Raw genomic sequence first — 15,009 nt, 5'->3', positions numbered from 1 at the left:
GCCTGGGTGGGCGTGTCCACAGCCGTGCTTCCCAACCATATTCTACACCAGTGGTCCACAACCTTTTTCAGGCTGCGGACTGGTGGGGGAGGGTGATCCGGGCCCATGCGCATGCGCAGCAGCCCATGCGCTTGCTGCATGTGTAGCAGGTTTGCGTATGCATGGACCTGCCATACATGCACACATGCATGAAATTGCGGTGCATGGCGCAAGCACGCATGCACGGATCTGCCACGCATGCGCGTTTGCGCCAGCAGCCACACTTCCTTCTCCCCCCCCCTCCTGCAAAAAGAAGGTTGCCTGGCCGCAAGCTAATAGGCCGCTTTTGTGGCCGATTTGCTTGCAGCCTGGGAAGTTTCTCACTGCGGGGGGGAGGGCGGGGGTGAGCCGCGGCCCGGTGGTTGGGGACCACTGTTCTACACCACAGTGCTACTTCTGGGGTTTCTTGAAGTCTGAATAATGTTTCTCAATGGTAAAGAAGTTGAGAAAGCCTGGCTTATTGCAAATCTGTTTCAGTTGCAGTTGTAACCTGTTATATTTCAGATTTATTATAAATTATGCTATGATGTGCTATTTTTGGATATCTTTCTTGGAGCAATTTTATAATTGACTGCCAAAGCCAGGTGCTTTTCTTGCAGGAATGCATAAGTATCAAACGTGAGCATAATCAGGGAAACTAAAATATAGAATGGGGGGGGGAGAGAAAAAGAGAGTCAGAACCTTTCCCCATATCTAGGCATCCCTTTGGCATCTGCAGTTCCTTATACAGGCAATTTAGACATGAATAAGGCAGACCCTGTTTTATACACGTGGATCCATTGGCATAAGGTTTGCCAATAACTTGGCACTGGAGGCCGTAAAGCGGGCCAGGGAGAGGAGGGGGCCAGGCTGACGGTGATGTTGTGCATCGGGGGATTTGCACAACCCGAATCCCCCAGGCTGGGCTGGCTTGTCCCTCCTGTGCATAATCGGTGCCTAAGAAACCAAGAATATGAGCCTGGATCCCAGGGATTCTTGCATTTAAAGGAGTGAATTACAAAAAAAATCAGCCTGATCGCTAGTGAAAATTGGCCCAACCTTGATCTTGCCCATGCTATTCAATAAATATTTTTAATCCAAATCTACCTTTTATTCACCTTCATCTCTCCATGTGCTTTACAGGAAGGAAACTGGAAAGAACCTCATTCTTCCATCTTAGGAAGTATAAAGGAAGCTTCATCTTGGACCTTCTTCAGTAGAATAAGCTGGCCCCCCGCATCTATGTGGCTTTTGATTCCATCTTCATACCTTTATGCAGAGAGAGAGAGAAATGTAGGGGAGTTTTAGTTTTGAGCTAATGTTATTATAGTTTTCATGTTAAGGTTATTGTTGTTATAATGTTATTGCTCTTAGCACATGTTGTTACCATATCTGTATCTTTTTCCTGTTTCCTGTTTCCTGTTTCCTGTTTCCTGTTTCCTGTTTCCTGTTTCCTGTTTCCTGTAAATATAAATATAAATATAAATATAAATATAAATATAAATATAAATATAAATATAAATATAAATATAAATATAAATATAAATAAATAAAAATGAATAAAAGAACGCAAGATGTTTCTCATCATTTTTGTTTCTTAAAACAACCTTTGTTTGGCCTGCATTTTTTTGGGGGGGGGAGGGGGATCACAGAGCAAGTGGCACAAAAGCAGATGGTCTCCAGCATGCCAGAAGCAAACTTTTAAAATAGCCTGGTTCCTAATTTAAATTCACTTAATTGGAATTCAAATTCAAATAAATACAAGATCAAACTTATGATTATTGGGCTATTTGACCAATATCGCTCATTTCTAAAAAAATTAGCCCTTGGTTTAGCTAGGAGGGTTCTTTCAGCAGGTCATGCACATTAACGAGAGAACAACAAACTGTACACCATGTGCTTTTTGTATTCTGTATGCTGTTCTTCAATTTGCAACTTTGGTGAGATTCCTACACCTGCTGCCTGTTTGGGACACCTCCCCCCAAGCACACACATATGGTTTTCCTGGGAGGGGTTGGGGCATCAGAATGGTTCTAGAAAAGGGCCTGGTCTCCTCCCATGACCACACACACACCCCTCGCTGATACAGTCTAAAAATCCAGCTGGGAAGGAAGGAAGGAAGGAAGGAAGGAAGGAAGGAAGGAAGGAAGGAAGGAAGGAAGGAAGGAAGGAAGGAAGGAAGGAAGGAAGGACTGTTGTACTCCTCTTTGCCAGCTGCACTGTGCCCAAACTGGGATGGAATAAAGCCAGTACACTGTGCCCATTCTTCTCTTGCCAGCTGCACAAGGTATAGGGCAAGATAAATGCTACCCTACCTCCTCTTTGCTGGCTGTGTCAGGTCCCGGTCAGCATGGGGCACCATTGTTCCTCTTCACTGGCCACACAGAGTTCAGATCAGCCTGAGAGAAGCTGGGCACTTTGATGCTGCTTTTGTGAGCCCCGCCAAGGCTAAGTGAAGCTGGATGCCTCTGTGCCCATGATCTTTCTTGCTGGAGGTAAGGGGAGACATGCTGGGATTTTTCCTGATAAAGTCAATGGCCAATCCCTTCAGCAGAATTTTCACCTCAAGGACAGAAAATTACGAATCTTTGAAGTGTGACAGTACCTTTGGGCAATTAATTCCACAACTTAATTCCCTATTACATGAGGAAATGGGGAAATGGTCTTTGACTAACATTCCCCAATACCTTTGAGGCAATGGCGCATTGATATTAAAACACTATTATAAAGAAATATTGTAGGATTTTTCCGCATTGATCTTTCACTGTTGTTACAACAATCTTATATTGGAGAACTCAACCACTGAAGAAGATATTGAAAATGGAAATTATCTAGAAACCATTATGGTTGATTCCATATTTTAGTTTCATGCAGCAGTGATCTCTGTGAGAAACCTCTTTGAGCATGGTTTAATAAAAAGGAAGTACACAAATTGTACATACCTAAATTGCTCTTAAGTCCTTTAGACATTTATCCACTTAAGCATGCAGTACAAAATGAAATTGAAATAAATATGCAGGCAGCATGACTTCCTGTCCTGACATCTCACCTTGTCTACGAAGGATATGCATTAGTTGTTGAGATGCTGGATCTGTTCCTTTTCTTGATGATGCACTTGTTTCAAATGTCAATCTAGATCCACATGGAGCTGCTGGAGAAAGGCTACATATATTTGGATGAGCTGAATTCCAGGGCTGCTAATAGATTTTCCAACAGATCTGTCTCCATTTCCTCCACCAAAAGAGCCACCAAATTCTCCACCAAAGTTCTCCTCCAAAGCCACAAAATTCTTTGAACAAGCTCCCACTTATATGCTAGCTGCTTCTACAACCTTCTTACAGGTGACAGAGACTCCCGTCACCCCTTAAAGTAGAACTTAAACATCTTCCTTTGCCGATTCCACTAGCTCTAAAGCAAGCCACCGTCTTTGAGCTGAAGTCTCCTGCCTCCCAGAGGTTTACTGCCAACTTGGAGAAACATCTTAGCAGGTCATCAATGGCGAAAGGCACTAGGTAGTCTAGGAGAAGGCAGATGCCAGGAAAGTCAACCTCTGGATTCAAGTCTTGAAGCTCAGCCCTTTTATCTGCTCCAAAAGATGGGCTTGGTTACACGGGGGCGATGAGGAGTCATTGCATTTATAAGCCTATTTATGTGCACTATAAAGCTTCACAAGGAGTTTTCCTAATGCTGCTCTTTGTGGCAATACAGTTCTGTAAGCCTAATAAAAGAATCCTGCTCCTGGCAATTGACTAAGATAGCAAGGTCATCAGGAGCCTACAAGATACCAGGTTTGCTTGAATTTTATTAATGTTTCAGCAGTAGCAATCTAGCTAATAAGGGAAATATGGCTTGAGAGGCTCATAGATCGCTAATAGCCAATGAAGCTGTTTCAAAATAGGTGACACATTTTCCAGCAACAAACCCCTTGACAACAGTCAGGTTTCCACATTCTGAACCAGTTGTCATTTCTGGGTTAACAAATAACATTAAAGGAAAACAAAGCCCACCCTGGGAAATAGGCAAGAACCAAAAAGGTTAGGGATACGACCATACATAGAAAAACAGAAACAATTTATTATTAGAGCTGTTTTGAAGACATAAAAGAATATCTCTAATACTCAGAGGAGGAATAAGAAATATTTGCCAGTTGAAGGTTCTGCAGGACCAAAACCACCCTTAACAGACCAAAGACGGGTTTTTTAAAGCCCCTGTTGAAAATTGTAAAAAAAAAAAAAAAAACTGGTTATATGCAACTGTGTGTATCTGTGTATCAACCTCTGATGAAGATCAATATGATCAAAATGTGTTAGGTCTCAGCTTGCTGTTATTACTGGTATATTCACTGAGATGTTTTAGTGTACCAATATATATTATTGTATGGTTTCTAAACAATTTTGTAGTTTCTGAGTTCTCTGCAAAGGCAGCCCCGCTTAGCATGTGTTGCAGTAATCCAGCCGGGAGGTTATGTGAACAAAGGGTTTCATTTTAGATACAAGAAAGGGGATTTTAGGAATGGATGACAAACCCAGCCAGCCTAGGACCTCCTCAGGAGTTCCTAAACAAGAATATCACTCTGATTTAGGCCAGGTATAAAGATCAAGATACTGGCCTCCCTTTTGGAGAACCCATCCACCAATATAAGGCCCCTCCAAGCCCTGATCAACTTCAGTTGTTACTAGGAGGAGGCAGTTCATTGTTTTAATGCTTTTATTGATTTACATGTTTTTTTTTTAATTTGGTTGTTATCCGCATTGAGCAGACCAGGGAAAGGTGGGATAGAAATGTTGTTGTTGTTGTTGTTGTTGTTGAGTCAAATTTCCCTGAAAGATTTCCTGTATCCCATGGCAACCTGGTTGTGTCTGTCAAAAAATGAGAGGCAGGGAGCCCCACTACATCTGTCATAATGCTTTGTGTGATGTTACTGTATCGTCATGGCAATGCTGAGACCAAGCATTTGGCTTGGTTCCATCATACTCACACATTTCCTCCAATGGGGACACAAAGCAGCTGACATTCTTCTCTTCTCCATTTTATCTTCACAAGAATCCTCTGAGAAGGTAGGTAATGCTGAGAGTGTGCGACTGGACCAAAATTACCCACAGCAAGTTACCACAGTGGAGTACAGATGCCAAGGCTAGAGAGAAAGGAATATGGGTAGAGAATGAGAGAACTGAACCCTGGGAACAAGCTGGGCTTCTACGGGATGAAATACAGCAGAATGAAAACTAAGGTAGCTCTTAGACTATTAGATAAGATCCCAAACAAGGAGCTGGATTTCAGGGGGGGGGGTATGGATCAGTGCTAGAGCCTCTGCTTTACATGTGGAAGGTCCCAGGTTCAATCCCTGGCATCTCCAGCTATGGTTTCAGACAGTTGAGTATCTCCTTGCCCAACTCCCTCCCCTGACTCTGGGTCTTCCCCTTGTTCTGCACAAGGGTTTCTGAGATGGGGGAGCTCTATGTAGACCAGAGAACTACTGCCAGCTCCAAATTTATGAAGGATTTATAAATAGAACTAGGTTCATAAGCATATATTTGGCACAGCACAGATTTAAGCAAATGTGTCAAAAAAAATTGGATAAATCACAATCCTTCTTATCCCGCTACTAAAACATAACCGTATCTGATGTTAAAATCAGAGTAGACACCACACTTAAGAAGCTCCCCTAGCAGCCACATGGTCCAAGATGGCTGCCTACCTCTTCCCAAACCAGAGCAAACTGGTTTTGATGGTCAGCAGACAAAAGAGCTCCCCCTGGTTCCAGCGGCTTAAAATCACCTGTGTCCTACCTCCTCCAGGGCATTCTGGAAAGAAGACAACCTGTTCGCCTTTCAAATGCCTGCCTCCAGGAAGTGGAAGCAGCTGGAAGAACCCCTTTATATCCTGATTAGATCAACCCGCAGCTGAAGGAAGGTGAGCAAGTGATTAATGTCCCCTTTCTCCAGAGCTCAGAGAAGAAGAAAACACTTCCCAGTGGTCATTTTGAAATAGTCTAGAAGGGGGCATTTTGCTACAGGATGTATGTATGAAGTTGTCTTAAGACTGAGTCAGGTTGTGGGAAAGAGACTCTGCCTCCATGACAGAGCACCTATTTGGCACACAGGAGGTCCCAGGTTCATTCCTCGACATCTCTACTTGAAAGGATCAGGCCATAGATATTGTGAAAGACTTCGGCCCGAGTCCATGGACAGCCATTCCCAGTCTCAGGAGAGAATCAAGATACTGACCTTGATGGACCAAGGGTCTGGAGCCGTAGAAGGCAGCTTCACATGTTCACGGGTCTGTCTAAGGCAATATGTTCAGCTCAGAGAGGTTTGCTACTATATTAGAATTAAGTGATTTCTGCTGCCTAACAAGGTAGGGATGAGAAAGGCTGGAGACCAAAACTTGAAAATAAATGGGTGGGGACATGGAAAAATTAAGTGGAGGGAGGGAGAAATGCATGAGAAAAGTGTTGGAAAGGTAGAGACAAATTAAGGTAAAGAAAGGTACAACATCCTAACTCACTCTCTGCAATATCTGGCTGAGCTGGGTGCAAGGGAAGGAAGAGGAAAAGGCTAGATCAGCCTTTTTCAACCTTTGGATGATGAAGGAGCTCCTGAAATTATTTTTCAGATTTTGAGGAGCCCTGCAAGTGATGTCAGCGGATCATGCCTCCCTACCTAACCCTGCCCCAAAGAAGTTAACCCACATTAACAGGTAGGCTCAAGGAGGATGGGGGGCGGGAGAGATGGGAGGTGGTTTAAGCGGGGAGTAGGCATGAAGGTTCTGCTCTCTCCCAGATGTAGAAACCATGAGAGAACTCTCTCACACAAGTCCATTAAGGCAGGAGGGAAAGGCTGCAGACCCCTTCCAGAAGTCATGTGAACCCCTAGTTGGGAACCCCTGGGCTAGACTGAAAAAATGACCTGCTACTGGCTGAGAATTACTGTAAGGCAACAGTGTGCTTGCTTGTCTTGCTTCTGAGTTGGCTAGCTTGATGATCTATTAGACAAATTTGCTTCAGTCTTCGAGAAGGCCTATGATAGAGTACCATTAACTGTTCTCAGACTTCCCTAAGTACCTAGTGGGTGCTGCCAGAGCTGTTTAAAAATGGCTCGATTCTAGAAGTTTTCTACAAGTGTTCTGTTCTGCTGAGCTCATCAACTAAGCCAGCATAGGAGCAAGACAAAACCAATTGGCACATCTCTTGGCTACTACAGCCAGTCTCCATCCCCCTAATAAAAGAATAACTCTTCCTATGAACAAACTAGAGAATCTGTTTTTTTCCTCATCTTATGAAATAATGGAAATCAGACAGGGCATCCTCTTGGGTTGTCCCTAGAATTGGACCACCTGATCCAATCTTTTTGCAACTTGGGAGTTCTTTTAAGAAGAGGCCTCTGCAGCTATGCCACAGGTTTGGTGCTTCAATCTCCACAATGCCCCCCCCCCCAAGCCCAGGAAAGAGAAAAGGGGCAACTTTTCCTGCTTTCTCTTTCTCTTTCAAGTTTAATTTGACGATCTGAGCAAGATTTATTCAGCCTTTTATATGTATTGGTAACTGAATTTGGACTGAATTTGGCTGATTCAGGTACTTTTGGGCCAGATCAAATCAAATTGCACATGCCTGATATGTACCACAAGCCTAATGTGCATCAGTATAAAATTACAAAATGACTTGCATGGTTTGGATCAGGGACCTATGAGTTGGAATCTTTCTCCAGGGACCCATGGTGGTCCTTTGCAGGCCTGAATGGCAGGGAACCTGGCCATGGGGGCAAGTCAGGATGGATAAATACTCTCCTTAAAAACTGGTGAGCAGGGCAGGAAATCAGGATGCTGTCTCTCCCAGGGGGGAAGGAAGGAAGGGACAATATTGCCCAAACCAGGCTTTTTTCTACAAAACCAACAATATGACACTTGTTCTGTATTAACAGTCCAAAGAATGTGACTCCTTCAAACCATAATGTCAATAATTAGTAGTTGGAAATGTCCAGGAAGATCCTACTTTCTCCTTTTGTACAAACAGAACAGGAAGGGGCTGGCTTGTTGAGGACGGGGGTTGGGTGGGATCACAATGAGCAACCAACAGCTGGGAAGTGTTGTTTCCCATACAGCCCAAAGAATATTGTGGGGAGTGACGGTGAATGCTTTGGAAGTAGGTTAAGGAGAGAGCAGCCAAAAGAACAGCAGGGGCTGAGGAGGGGAAAGAGGAGGAGTAGGAGATAGAGCACCTCAGTGGAGTAAGAGAAATATGGGAATCTAAAAGGCAGATAGTGAAAAGGGTGTTTATTCCTTGGCTGAGTAATAATTGATAGCATCCCCAGTGTCACCTGGGATAGTTCTCTAGCAGCCAAGCTATCTGATATTAGTATTCTAGGAGGGGATAGGTTCATAACCTCAGCTCAGGAAAGAGGGGAAATTTCCACAACAGATACCCCCCTACAGGATGCTATGGGTTCCCAAATTGGGGGGGTGTATTTAAGGGTATTTAAATTGTGTTTTTTTTTCTGCCAACACTCAGAAGGAGGGACAGGCCAACTGCCAAATCCAGGAAAAGCAGCAGGGGAGGCTGACGGTGGCAGATTACAGTGTAAGAGTTCAAGCAACTGGCACAAGACCTTCAGTGGAACACCTCATCACTCTGAGGTCAATACCTGGAGGATTTCAATGAGGGTGTTCTGGTTGAGGAGGCCACCTTGACTGACTTGATGGTTCTGTGTCTCTCCATAGATAGATAGACTGTTGGAGAACTGACAGTGGACCAGGGGCAGAACGTGGATGCAGGTTTGAAACTGTACCACCCCAGTCCCATCCGTCACTGCCCCAAGAACCAACAGTGATGTGTTACAACCTATGCAGTTTGGGACTGCCCGGCCACACCTCACACCAGAGGAAAAGGAACACCAGTGGGGCTGGACACTTTGCTCATGCCTGCCCCAAGGAGCAATGGCATCTGTTAAACAACTGGCCCCAAGTGAATGTGAGCCTCTTAGCTTGGGGGTCTGGGACTCATTGCATCAGAGGCTCCTACTCCTGCAGCTTCCAGCATACCCTGATATCAGTCTGGATTCTGCTCCCTGAAAACCATTGGCACAGCTCAGGCCCACATTTATTCTGACAATTCCCAGTTGTATATGGATGTCTTCTGACGAGGAGCCATCAATAGCTGGCTCCTCGTCAGGCCCGACGACCCAGGAAACTGTACCTATCACCCTCTATGTGCAGCAACAAAAGGAACAAGAGTCCCTGGACACATGCTTTTATTTTAGGCATGACCTGACTGATCCAGAACACCCCCTGGATCAATTGCAAGAGCCAAGAACTCAAGTTCCTCCCACTGCCAATATGTGTCCCAGATTGAGTGTTACTGAGCTCAAAGCCATCTGAGATATGCAGCTACCTCTGAATATTCCAAAGACATATTTGAGGAGCAAGGGGCAGACCAATTGCTACCACATAGCCCATACGATTGTGGGAGCAACCTCAAGCCTGATGCCCCCCTATACTAGTGGAGTGCTTGTATTCCCTCTTGGAACCCAAATGCACTGCTCAGTGAGAAAGTCTGATCCATACCACAGTGGCAAGCACCAAGGAATGAGAAGGAATTGCAAGGGTTCTTGGGGTTTATGGCAGTTTGCAGAACAGGCTCACTCATTGACCCAGATTCTCCAGCCAAAGATGACCTACCGCTAGACCACTGACACCCAGAAAGCCTTCTACTCATTGAAGGATTGCTTTCCCTGTGAACCAGTTATGGCCCACCAATGCTCCAATGCTCTTGTTCATGGTCAAAACTGATGCCTCCAACCAGGTAATTGAGGCTCTCTTGCCCAACTAGCAACTGATATCATAAGACTGTGACCACGTATATTCTATTCCTGGCAACACTACTCAGTGAAGAAGAACTATACGATCTGGGAGAAGGAACTCCTCACCATCAAGGTGGTGTGTGATGTCTGGTGCCACCACCTAGAGGGCTCCTGGAATCCATCACTGTCCCGATGGAGCATAAAAACTTGAAACACCTACAGATACACACTGCCTCAGCCAAAGCCTGGTTAGCTGGTCCCTGTTCTTAACCCAGTTCAATATCAGGATCTAATACATCCCAGAGACTCAGAACAAATGAGCAGATGTTCTCTCCCAAAAGAGTGACTTTGGAAAAAGCCAGTCTCCTGATCTCCCAATTGTACCTGTCTGGCTCCAGAGGTCTTTGCCACCACAGGTGAAGCCCAGACATTGGAAGACTGAATCTGGGCACAGCAGTGGGTAGAACCCCATACCCAGGCCAAAGTCAAGGAGCTTCAATGGAACCTCAGAAAGACCTCTGATTTTACCAAAGAGGGGAATGACGTGCTTTCACAGTGGGTTATACTTGCCTCTGTCTCCTTGTGAGAAGATCATCCAGCTGCACCATGACACATCTGCAGCCAGACATTTTGGCCATTTCAAGACCACTCATCTGATCAGCAATGCATTCAACTGGTGAAGCCTGCAGAAGGATGACCTCTGACACATCCAGAGGTATTCCACATTGTTACCAGGCCAAGTACACTGTCAGGAAACCATCCAGTTTACTAGAGCCACTCCCAATACTGCTGCAGCCATGGCAAACCATAACTCTGGACTTCATCACAGACCTCCAAAAAGTCCAGATGCATACTGGTGGATTGTTCCACAAGAAGGCACACTTTGTCCCATGCCCTGGACTCTGGACTACCCAGAAGACCACCCACCTGTATCTCCACCATATGTTCTGGCTACATGGGAACTCAGAGTATGTAATCTCTGGTAGGGGATTGCTGTTTACCTCCCATTTCTGGAGAGCCCTGCACAAGCATCGAGGCATCCAACTACACCACTCCTTGGCCGACCCTGCAAAGTCTGATGGGCAGACCATCCTGGAACAGTACCTCCAGTGCTACAATAATTATTACTAGGACAATTGGGTGCAACTGCTACCCCTCCCTGAATTCACATACAGTAATGCGGAGCATACCTCCATGGGACAATCACCATTTTATGACAACGTTGGCAACCATCCTCATTTCTGGCAGGCAGCATCCATGACCTACTTTGTGCCTCTGGCCAAAGAATTCATCCAAGAGTTCAAAGCCCAGCATGCCCTGTTATGGGAACATCTAAACAGTGTGAAGATGACTTCTAAAGTTGAGACACCACCTCCAGCACCACCAGTACTGGTTTACAGGCAAGAGGAGTTTAAAGTAGTACATAACCTGGAATCCTGGGTGTGATAGGGAGTCCAGCAGTGCCTTGTAGATTGGATTGGTTATGGCCCAGATCAGCACTCCAAGTAAGGCCTTCTCCCAAGTGGTGCAGAGCCCATGGGAGTCTGAGATGCCACTGGCTCTCCTCCCAGGATGTGAGGAGTGAGAGAGTCAGTCCTAGCTGCCATTGGTCCCTCTCCCAGTTGGTGCAGAGCAGATGAGAGTCTGAGATGCCACTGGCTGCCCTCCCAGGATGTGAGAGAGTCAATCCAAGTTGCCATTGGTCCTCCTCCAATTTGGTGCAGAGCAGATGGGAGTCTGAGATGCCACTGGCTCTCCTCCCAGGATGTGAGAAGTAGGTAGTCTGATCTGCCATGGGTCCCCCTCCCAGGTGGTGCAGAACAGATGGGAATCTATGCTACTGGCTCTCATCCCAGGATGTTAGGGATTCAGTTTGAGTTGGCATTGATCCCTTCCCAGGTGGTGCAGAGCAGATGAGAGTCTGACATGCCACTGGCTCCCCTCCCAGGATGTGAAAGTCAATCTGAGGTGCCATTGGTCCCATTCCCAGGTGGTACAGAGCAGATGAGAGTCTGAGATACCACTGGCTCTCCTCCCAGAATGTGAGGGAGTCATTCTGAGCTGCCCTTGGTCCCTCTCCCTAGTGGTGCAGAGCAGGTGGGGGTCTGAGATGTCACTGACTCTCCTCCCAGTATGTGAGGGTCAATCTGAGCTGCCATTGGTCCCCCTCCTAGGTAGTGCACAGCAGATGAAAGTCTAAGATGCCACTGGCTCTCCTCCCAGGACATAAGGGAGTCAGTCTGAGCTGCCATTGGTCCTCCTCGCAGGTGGTGCAGAAGAGATGGGTTTCTGTGATGCCACTAGCTCCCCCCCCCCCAGGATATGAGGAGGTCAATTTGGGCGGTCACTGGGACCCCTCCCAGGTGGTTCAGAGCAACTAGGACCACTTTCTAGTGGTGCAAAGCGATTGGGAGAGGCAGTGCGAGTGTCCACCGCAACTGGGCCCCTTCCCTGATGGTGGAAAGATATTGAAAGAGGGAATCTGATTGCCCACTGGTAATGCAATTCAGCAGAAACATTGGGCCTCTTTCCAGGTGGTGTCAAGGGGAAAGAGGGTAAGGGTGAGCTGCAATTTGGTTCCCTGCCCAGTGCTGCAATTCAGGAGAGAATTTTTCTATGATAGGTTGCCTAGGCAGGTGGTGCAAAACGGGTAACAATGTAAGGCTGAGCTTCAAATAGGACCCATTCTGAGTGGGTGGGAAAGTGTTTGAGAGAGCCACTGAGAGCAATCACTGAGGCCACTTCCTGCTGGGGCAATTTAGGAACAAATATCAGTCCGACATGCCATTTGGCCACCTACCAGTTTTTGCAAAGAAGGTAATAGAATACGGCTGAACAGCAGCGCAATTGAGTGCAATTGAGAAAAGATTGTCACTCTAATAGGCCCATTGGCCCCCATTTCAAGAAGGGAGAAAATAGGAAAGAGTGTCAGGCTGATCTGCAATTAGGACCCCTTCTAAATGGTGCAAATTCGAAGAAAGACTGGTAGATGCCACTGCCCTGCCCCTAAAGAGTTCAATACAGAAAAGATTGTCACTCTAATTGGCCCATTCGAAGAAAGACTGGTAGATGACCCTACCCCCCACTTAAGAGTGCAATTCAGTAAAGATTGTTACACTAATTGGCCCATTGGCCCCCATTTCAAATAGGGACAAAACAGGTAAGAGTGTCAGTTTGATCTGCAGTTAGGACTCCTTCTTAGTGGTGCAAATTCGAAGAAAGACTGGTAGATGCCACTGCCCTCCCCCCCACTTAAGAGTGAAATTCAGTAAAGATTGTCACTCTAATTGGCCCATAGGCTCCCAGTTCAAGTAGGAACAAAACAGGTAAGTGTGTCAGGCTGATCTGCAATCAGGACTCCTTCTTAGTGGCGCAAATTCGAAGAAAGACTGGTAGATGCCACTGCCCCCCCTTAAGAGTGCAATTTAGTAAAGATTGTCACTCTAATTGGCCCATAGACTCCCATTTCAATTAGGGTCAAAACAGGTAAGAGTGTCAGGCTGATCTGCAATTAGGACTCCTTCTTAGTGTAGCAAATTCAAAGAAAGACTGGTAGATGCCACTGCCCCCCCCTTAAGAGTGCAATTCAGTAAAGAATGTCACTCTAATAGGCCCATTGGCCCCATTTCAGGTAGGCACAAAACAGGTAAGAGTGTCATTTTGATCTGGAATTAGGACTCCTTCTTAGTGTAGCAAATTCGAAGAAGGACTGGTAGATGCCATTGCCCCTCCCCATAAGAGTGCAATTCAGTAAAGATTGTCACTCTAATTGGCCCATAGGCTCCCAGTTCAAGTAGGAACAAAACAGGTAAGTGTGTCAGGCTGATCTGCAATCAGGACTCCTTCTTAGTGGCGCAAATTCGAAGAAAGACTGGTAGATGCCACTGCCCCCCCTTAAGAGTGCAATTTAGTAAAGATTGTCACTCTAATTGGCCCATAGACTCCCATTTCAATTAGGGCCAAAACAGGTAAGAGTGTCAGGCTGATCTGCAATTAGGACTCCTTCTTAGTGTAGCAAATTCAAAGAAAGACTGGTAGATGCCACTGCCCCCCCCCCCTTAAGAGTGCAATTCAGTAAAGAATGTCACTCTAATAGGCCCATTGGCCCCATTTCAGGTAGGCACAAAACAGGTAAGAGTGTCATTTTGATCTAGAATTAGGACTCCTTCTTAGTGTAGCAAATTCGAAGAAGGACTGGTAGATGCCATTGCCCCCCCCCCCCATAAGAGTGCAATTCAGAAAAGATTGTCACTCTAATTGGCCCATTGGCCCCCATTTCAAGTAGGGACAAAGCAGGTAATTGTGTCAGGCTGATCTGCTATTAGGACTCCTTCTTTGTGGCGCAAATTCAAAGAAAGACTGGTAGATGCCACTGCCCCCCCCCCCCTTAAGAGTGCAATTCAGTATAGATTGTTACTCTAATTGGCCCATTGGCCCCCATTTCAAGTAGGGAAAAAACAGGTAAGAGTGTCAGGCTGATCTGCTATTAGGACTCATTCTTAATGGCGCAAATTCGAAGAAAGACTGGTAGATGCGACTGCCCCCCCCCCCCCTTAAGAGTGCAATTCAGTAAAGATTGTCACTCTAATTGGCCCATTGGCCCCCATTTCATGCAGGGACAAAACAGGTAAGAATGTCATTTTGATCTGGAATTAGGACTCCTTAATGTAGCAAATTCGAAGAAGGACTGGTAGATGCCATTGCCCCGCCCCCCATAAGAGTGCAATTCAGAAAAGATTGTTACTCTAATTGGCCCGCTGGCCCCCATTTCAAGTAGGGAGAAAACAGGTAACAGTGTCAGGTTGATCAGCAATTAGGAAGCCTTCTTAGTGTAGCAAATTCGAAGAAAGACTGGTAGATGCCACTGCCCCCCCCCCTTAAGAGTGCAATTCAGTATAGATTGTTACTCTAATTGGCCCATTGGCCCCCATTTCAAGTAGGGAAAAAACAGGTAAGAGTGTCAGGCTGATCTGCTATTAGGACTCATTCTTAGTGGCGCAAATTCGAAGAAAGACTGGTAGATGCGACTGCCCCCCCCCCTTAAGAGTACAATTCAGTAAAGATTGTCACTCTAATTGGCCCATAGGCCCCCATTTCAATTAGGGCCAAAACAGGTAAGAGTTTCAGGTTGATCTGCTATTAGGACTCATTCTTAGTGGCGCAAATTCGAAGAAAGTCTGGTAGATGCCACTGCCCC

General features: G+C 45.9%; 1 long non-coding RNA gene across 1 annotated transcript; it reads left to right on the top strand.

The window, feature by feature from the left end:
* The first annotated feature begins 4,976 nt into the window (after nucleotides 1–4,976).
* Nucleotides 4,977–8,592, top strand: LOC143831357 (uncharacterized). Its single transcript, XR_013228848.1, has 4 exons — nucleotides 4,977–5,075; nucleotides 5,817–5,931; nucleotides 6,634–6,717; nucleotides 8,525–8,592. It is a non-coding gene; the product is annotated as an uncharacterized LOC143831357 (long non-coding RNA).
* The last annotated feature ends 6,417 nt before the right edge of the window (nucleotides 8,593–15,009 follow it).

Source organism: Paroedura picta, chromosome 3 (genome assembly GCF_049243985.1).
Source record: "Paroedura picta isolate Pp20150507F chromosome 3, Ppicta_v3.0, whole genome shotgun sequence".
NCBI lineage: Eukaryota > Metazoa > Chordata > Lepidosauria > Squamata > Gekkonidae > Paroedura > Paroedura picta.
The sequence above is the reverse complement of the archived record's forward strand: the minus strand, read 5'-3'. Positions and strand labels throughout refer to the sequence as shown.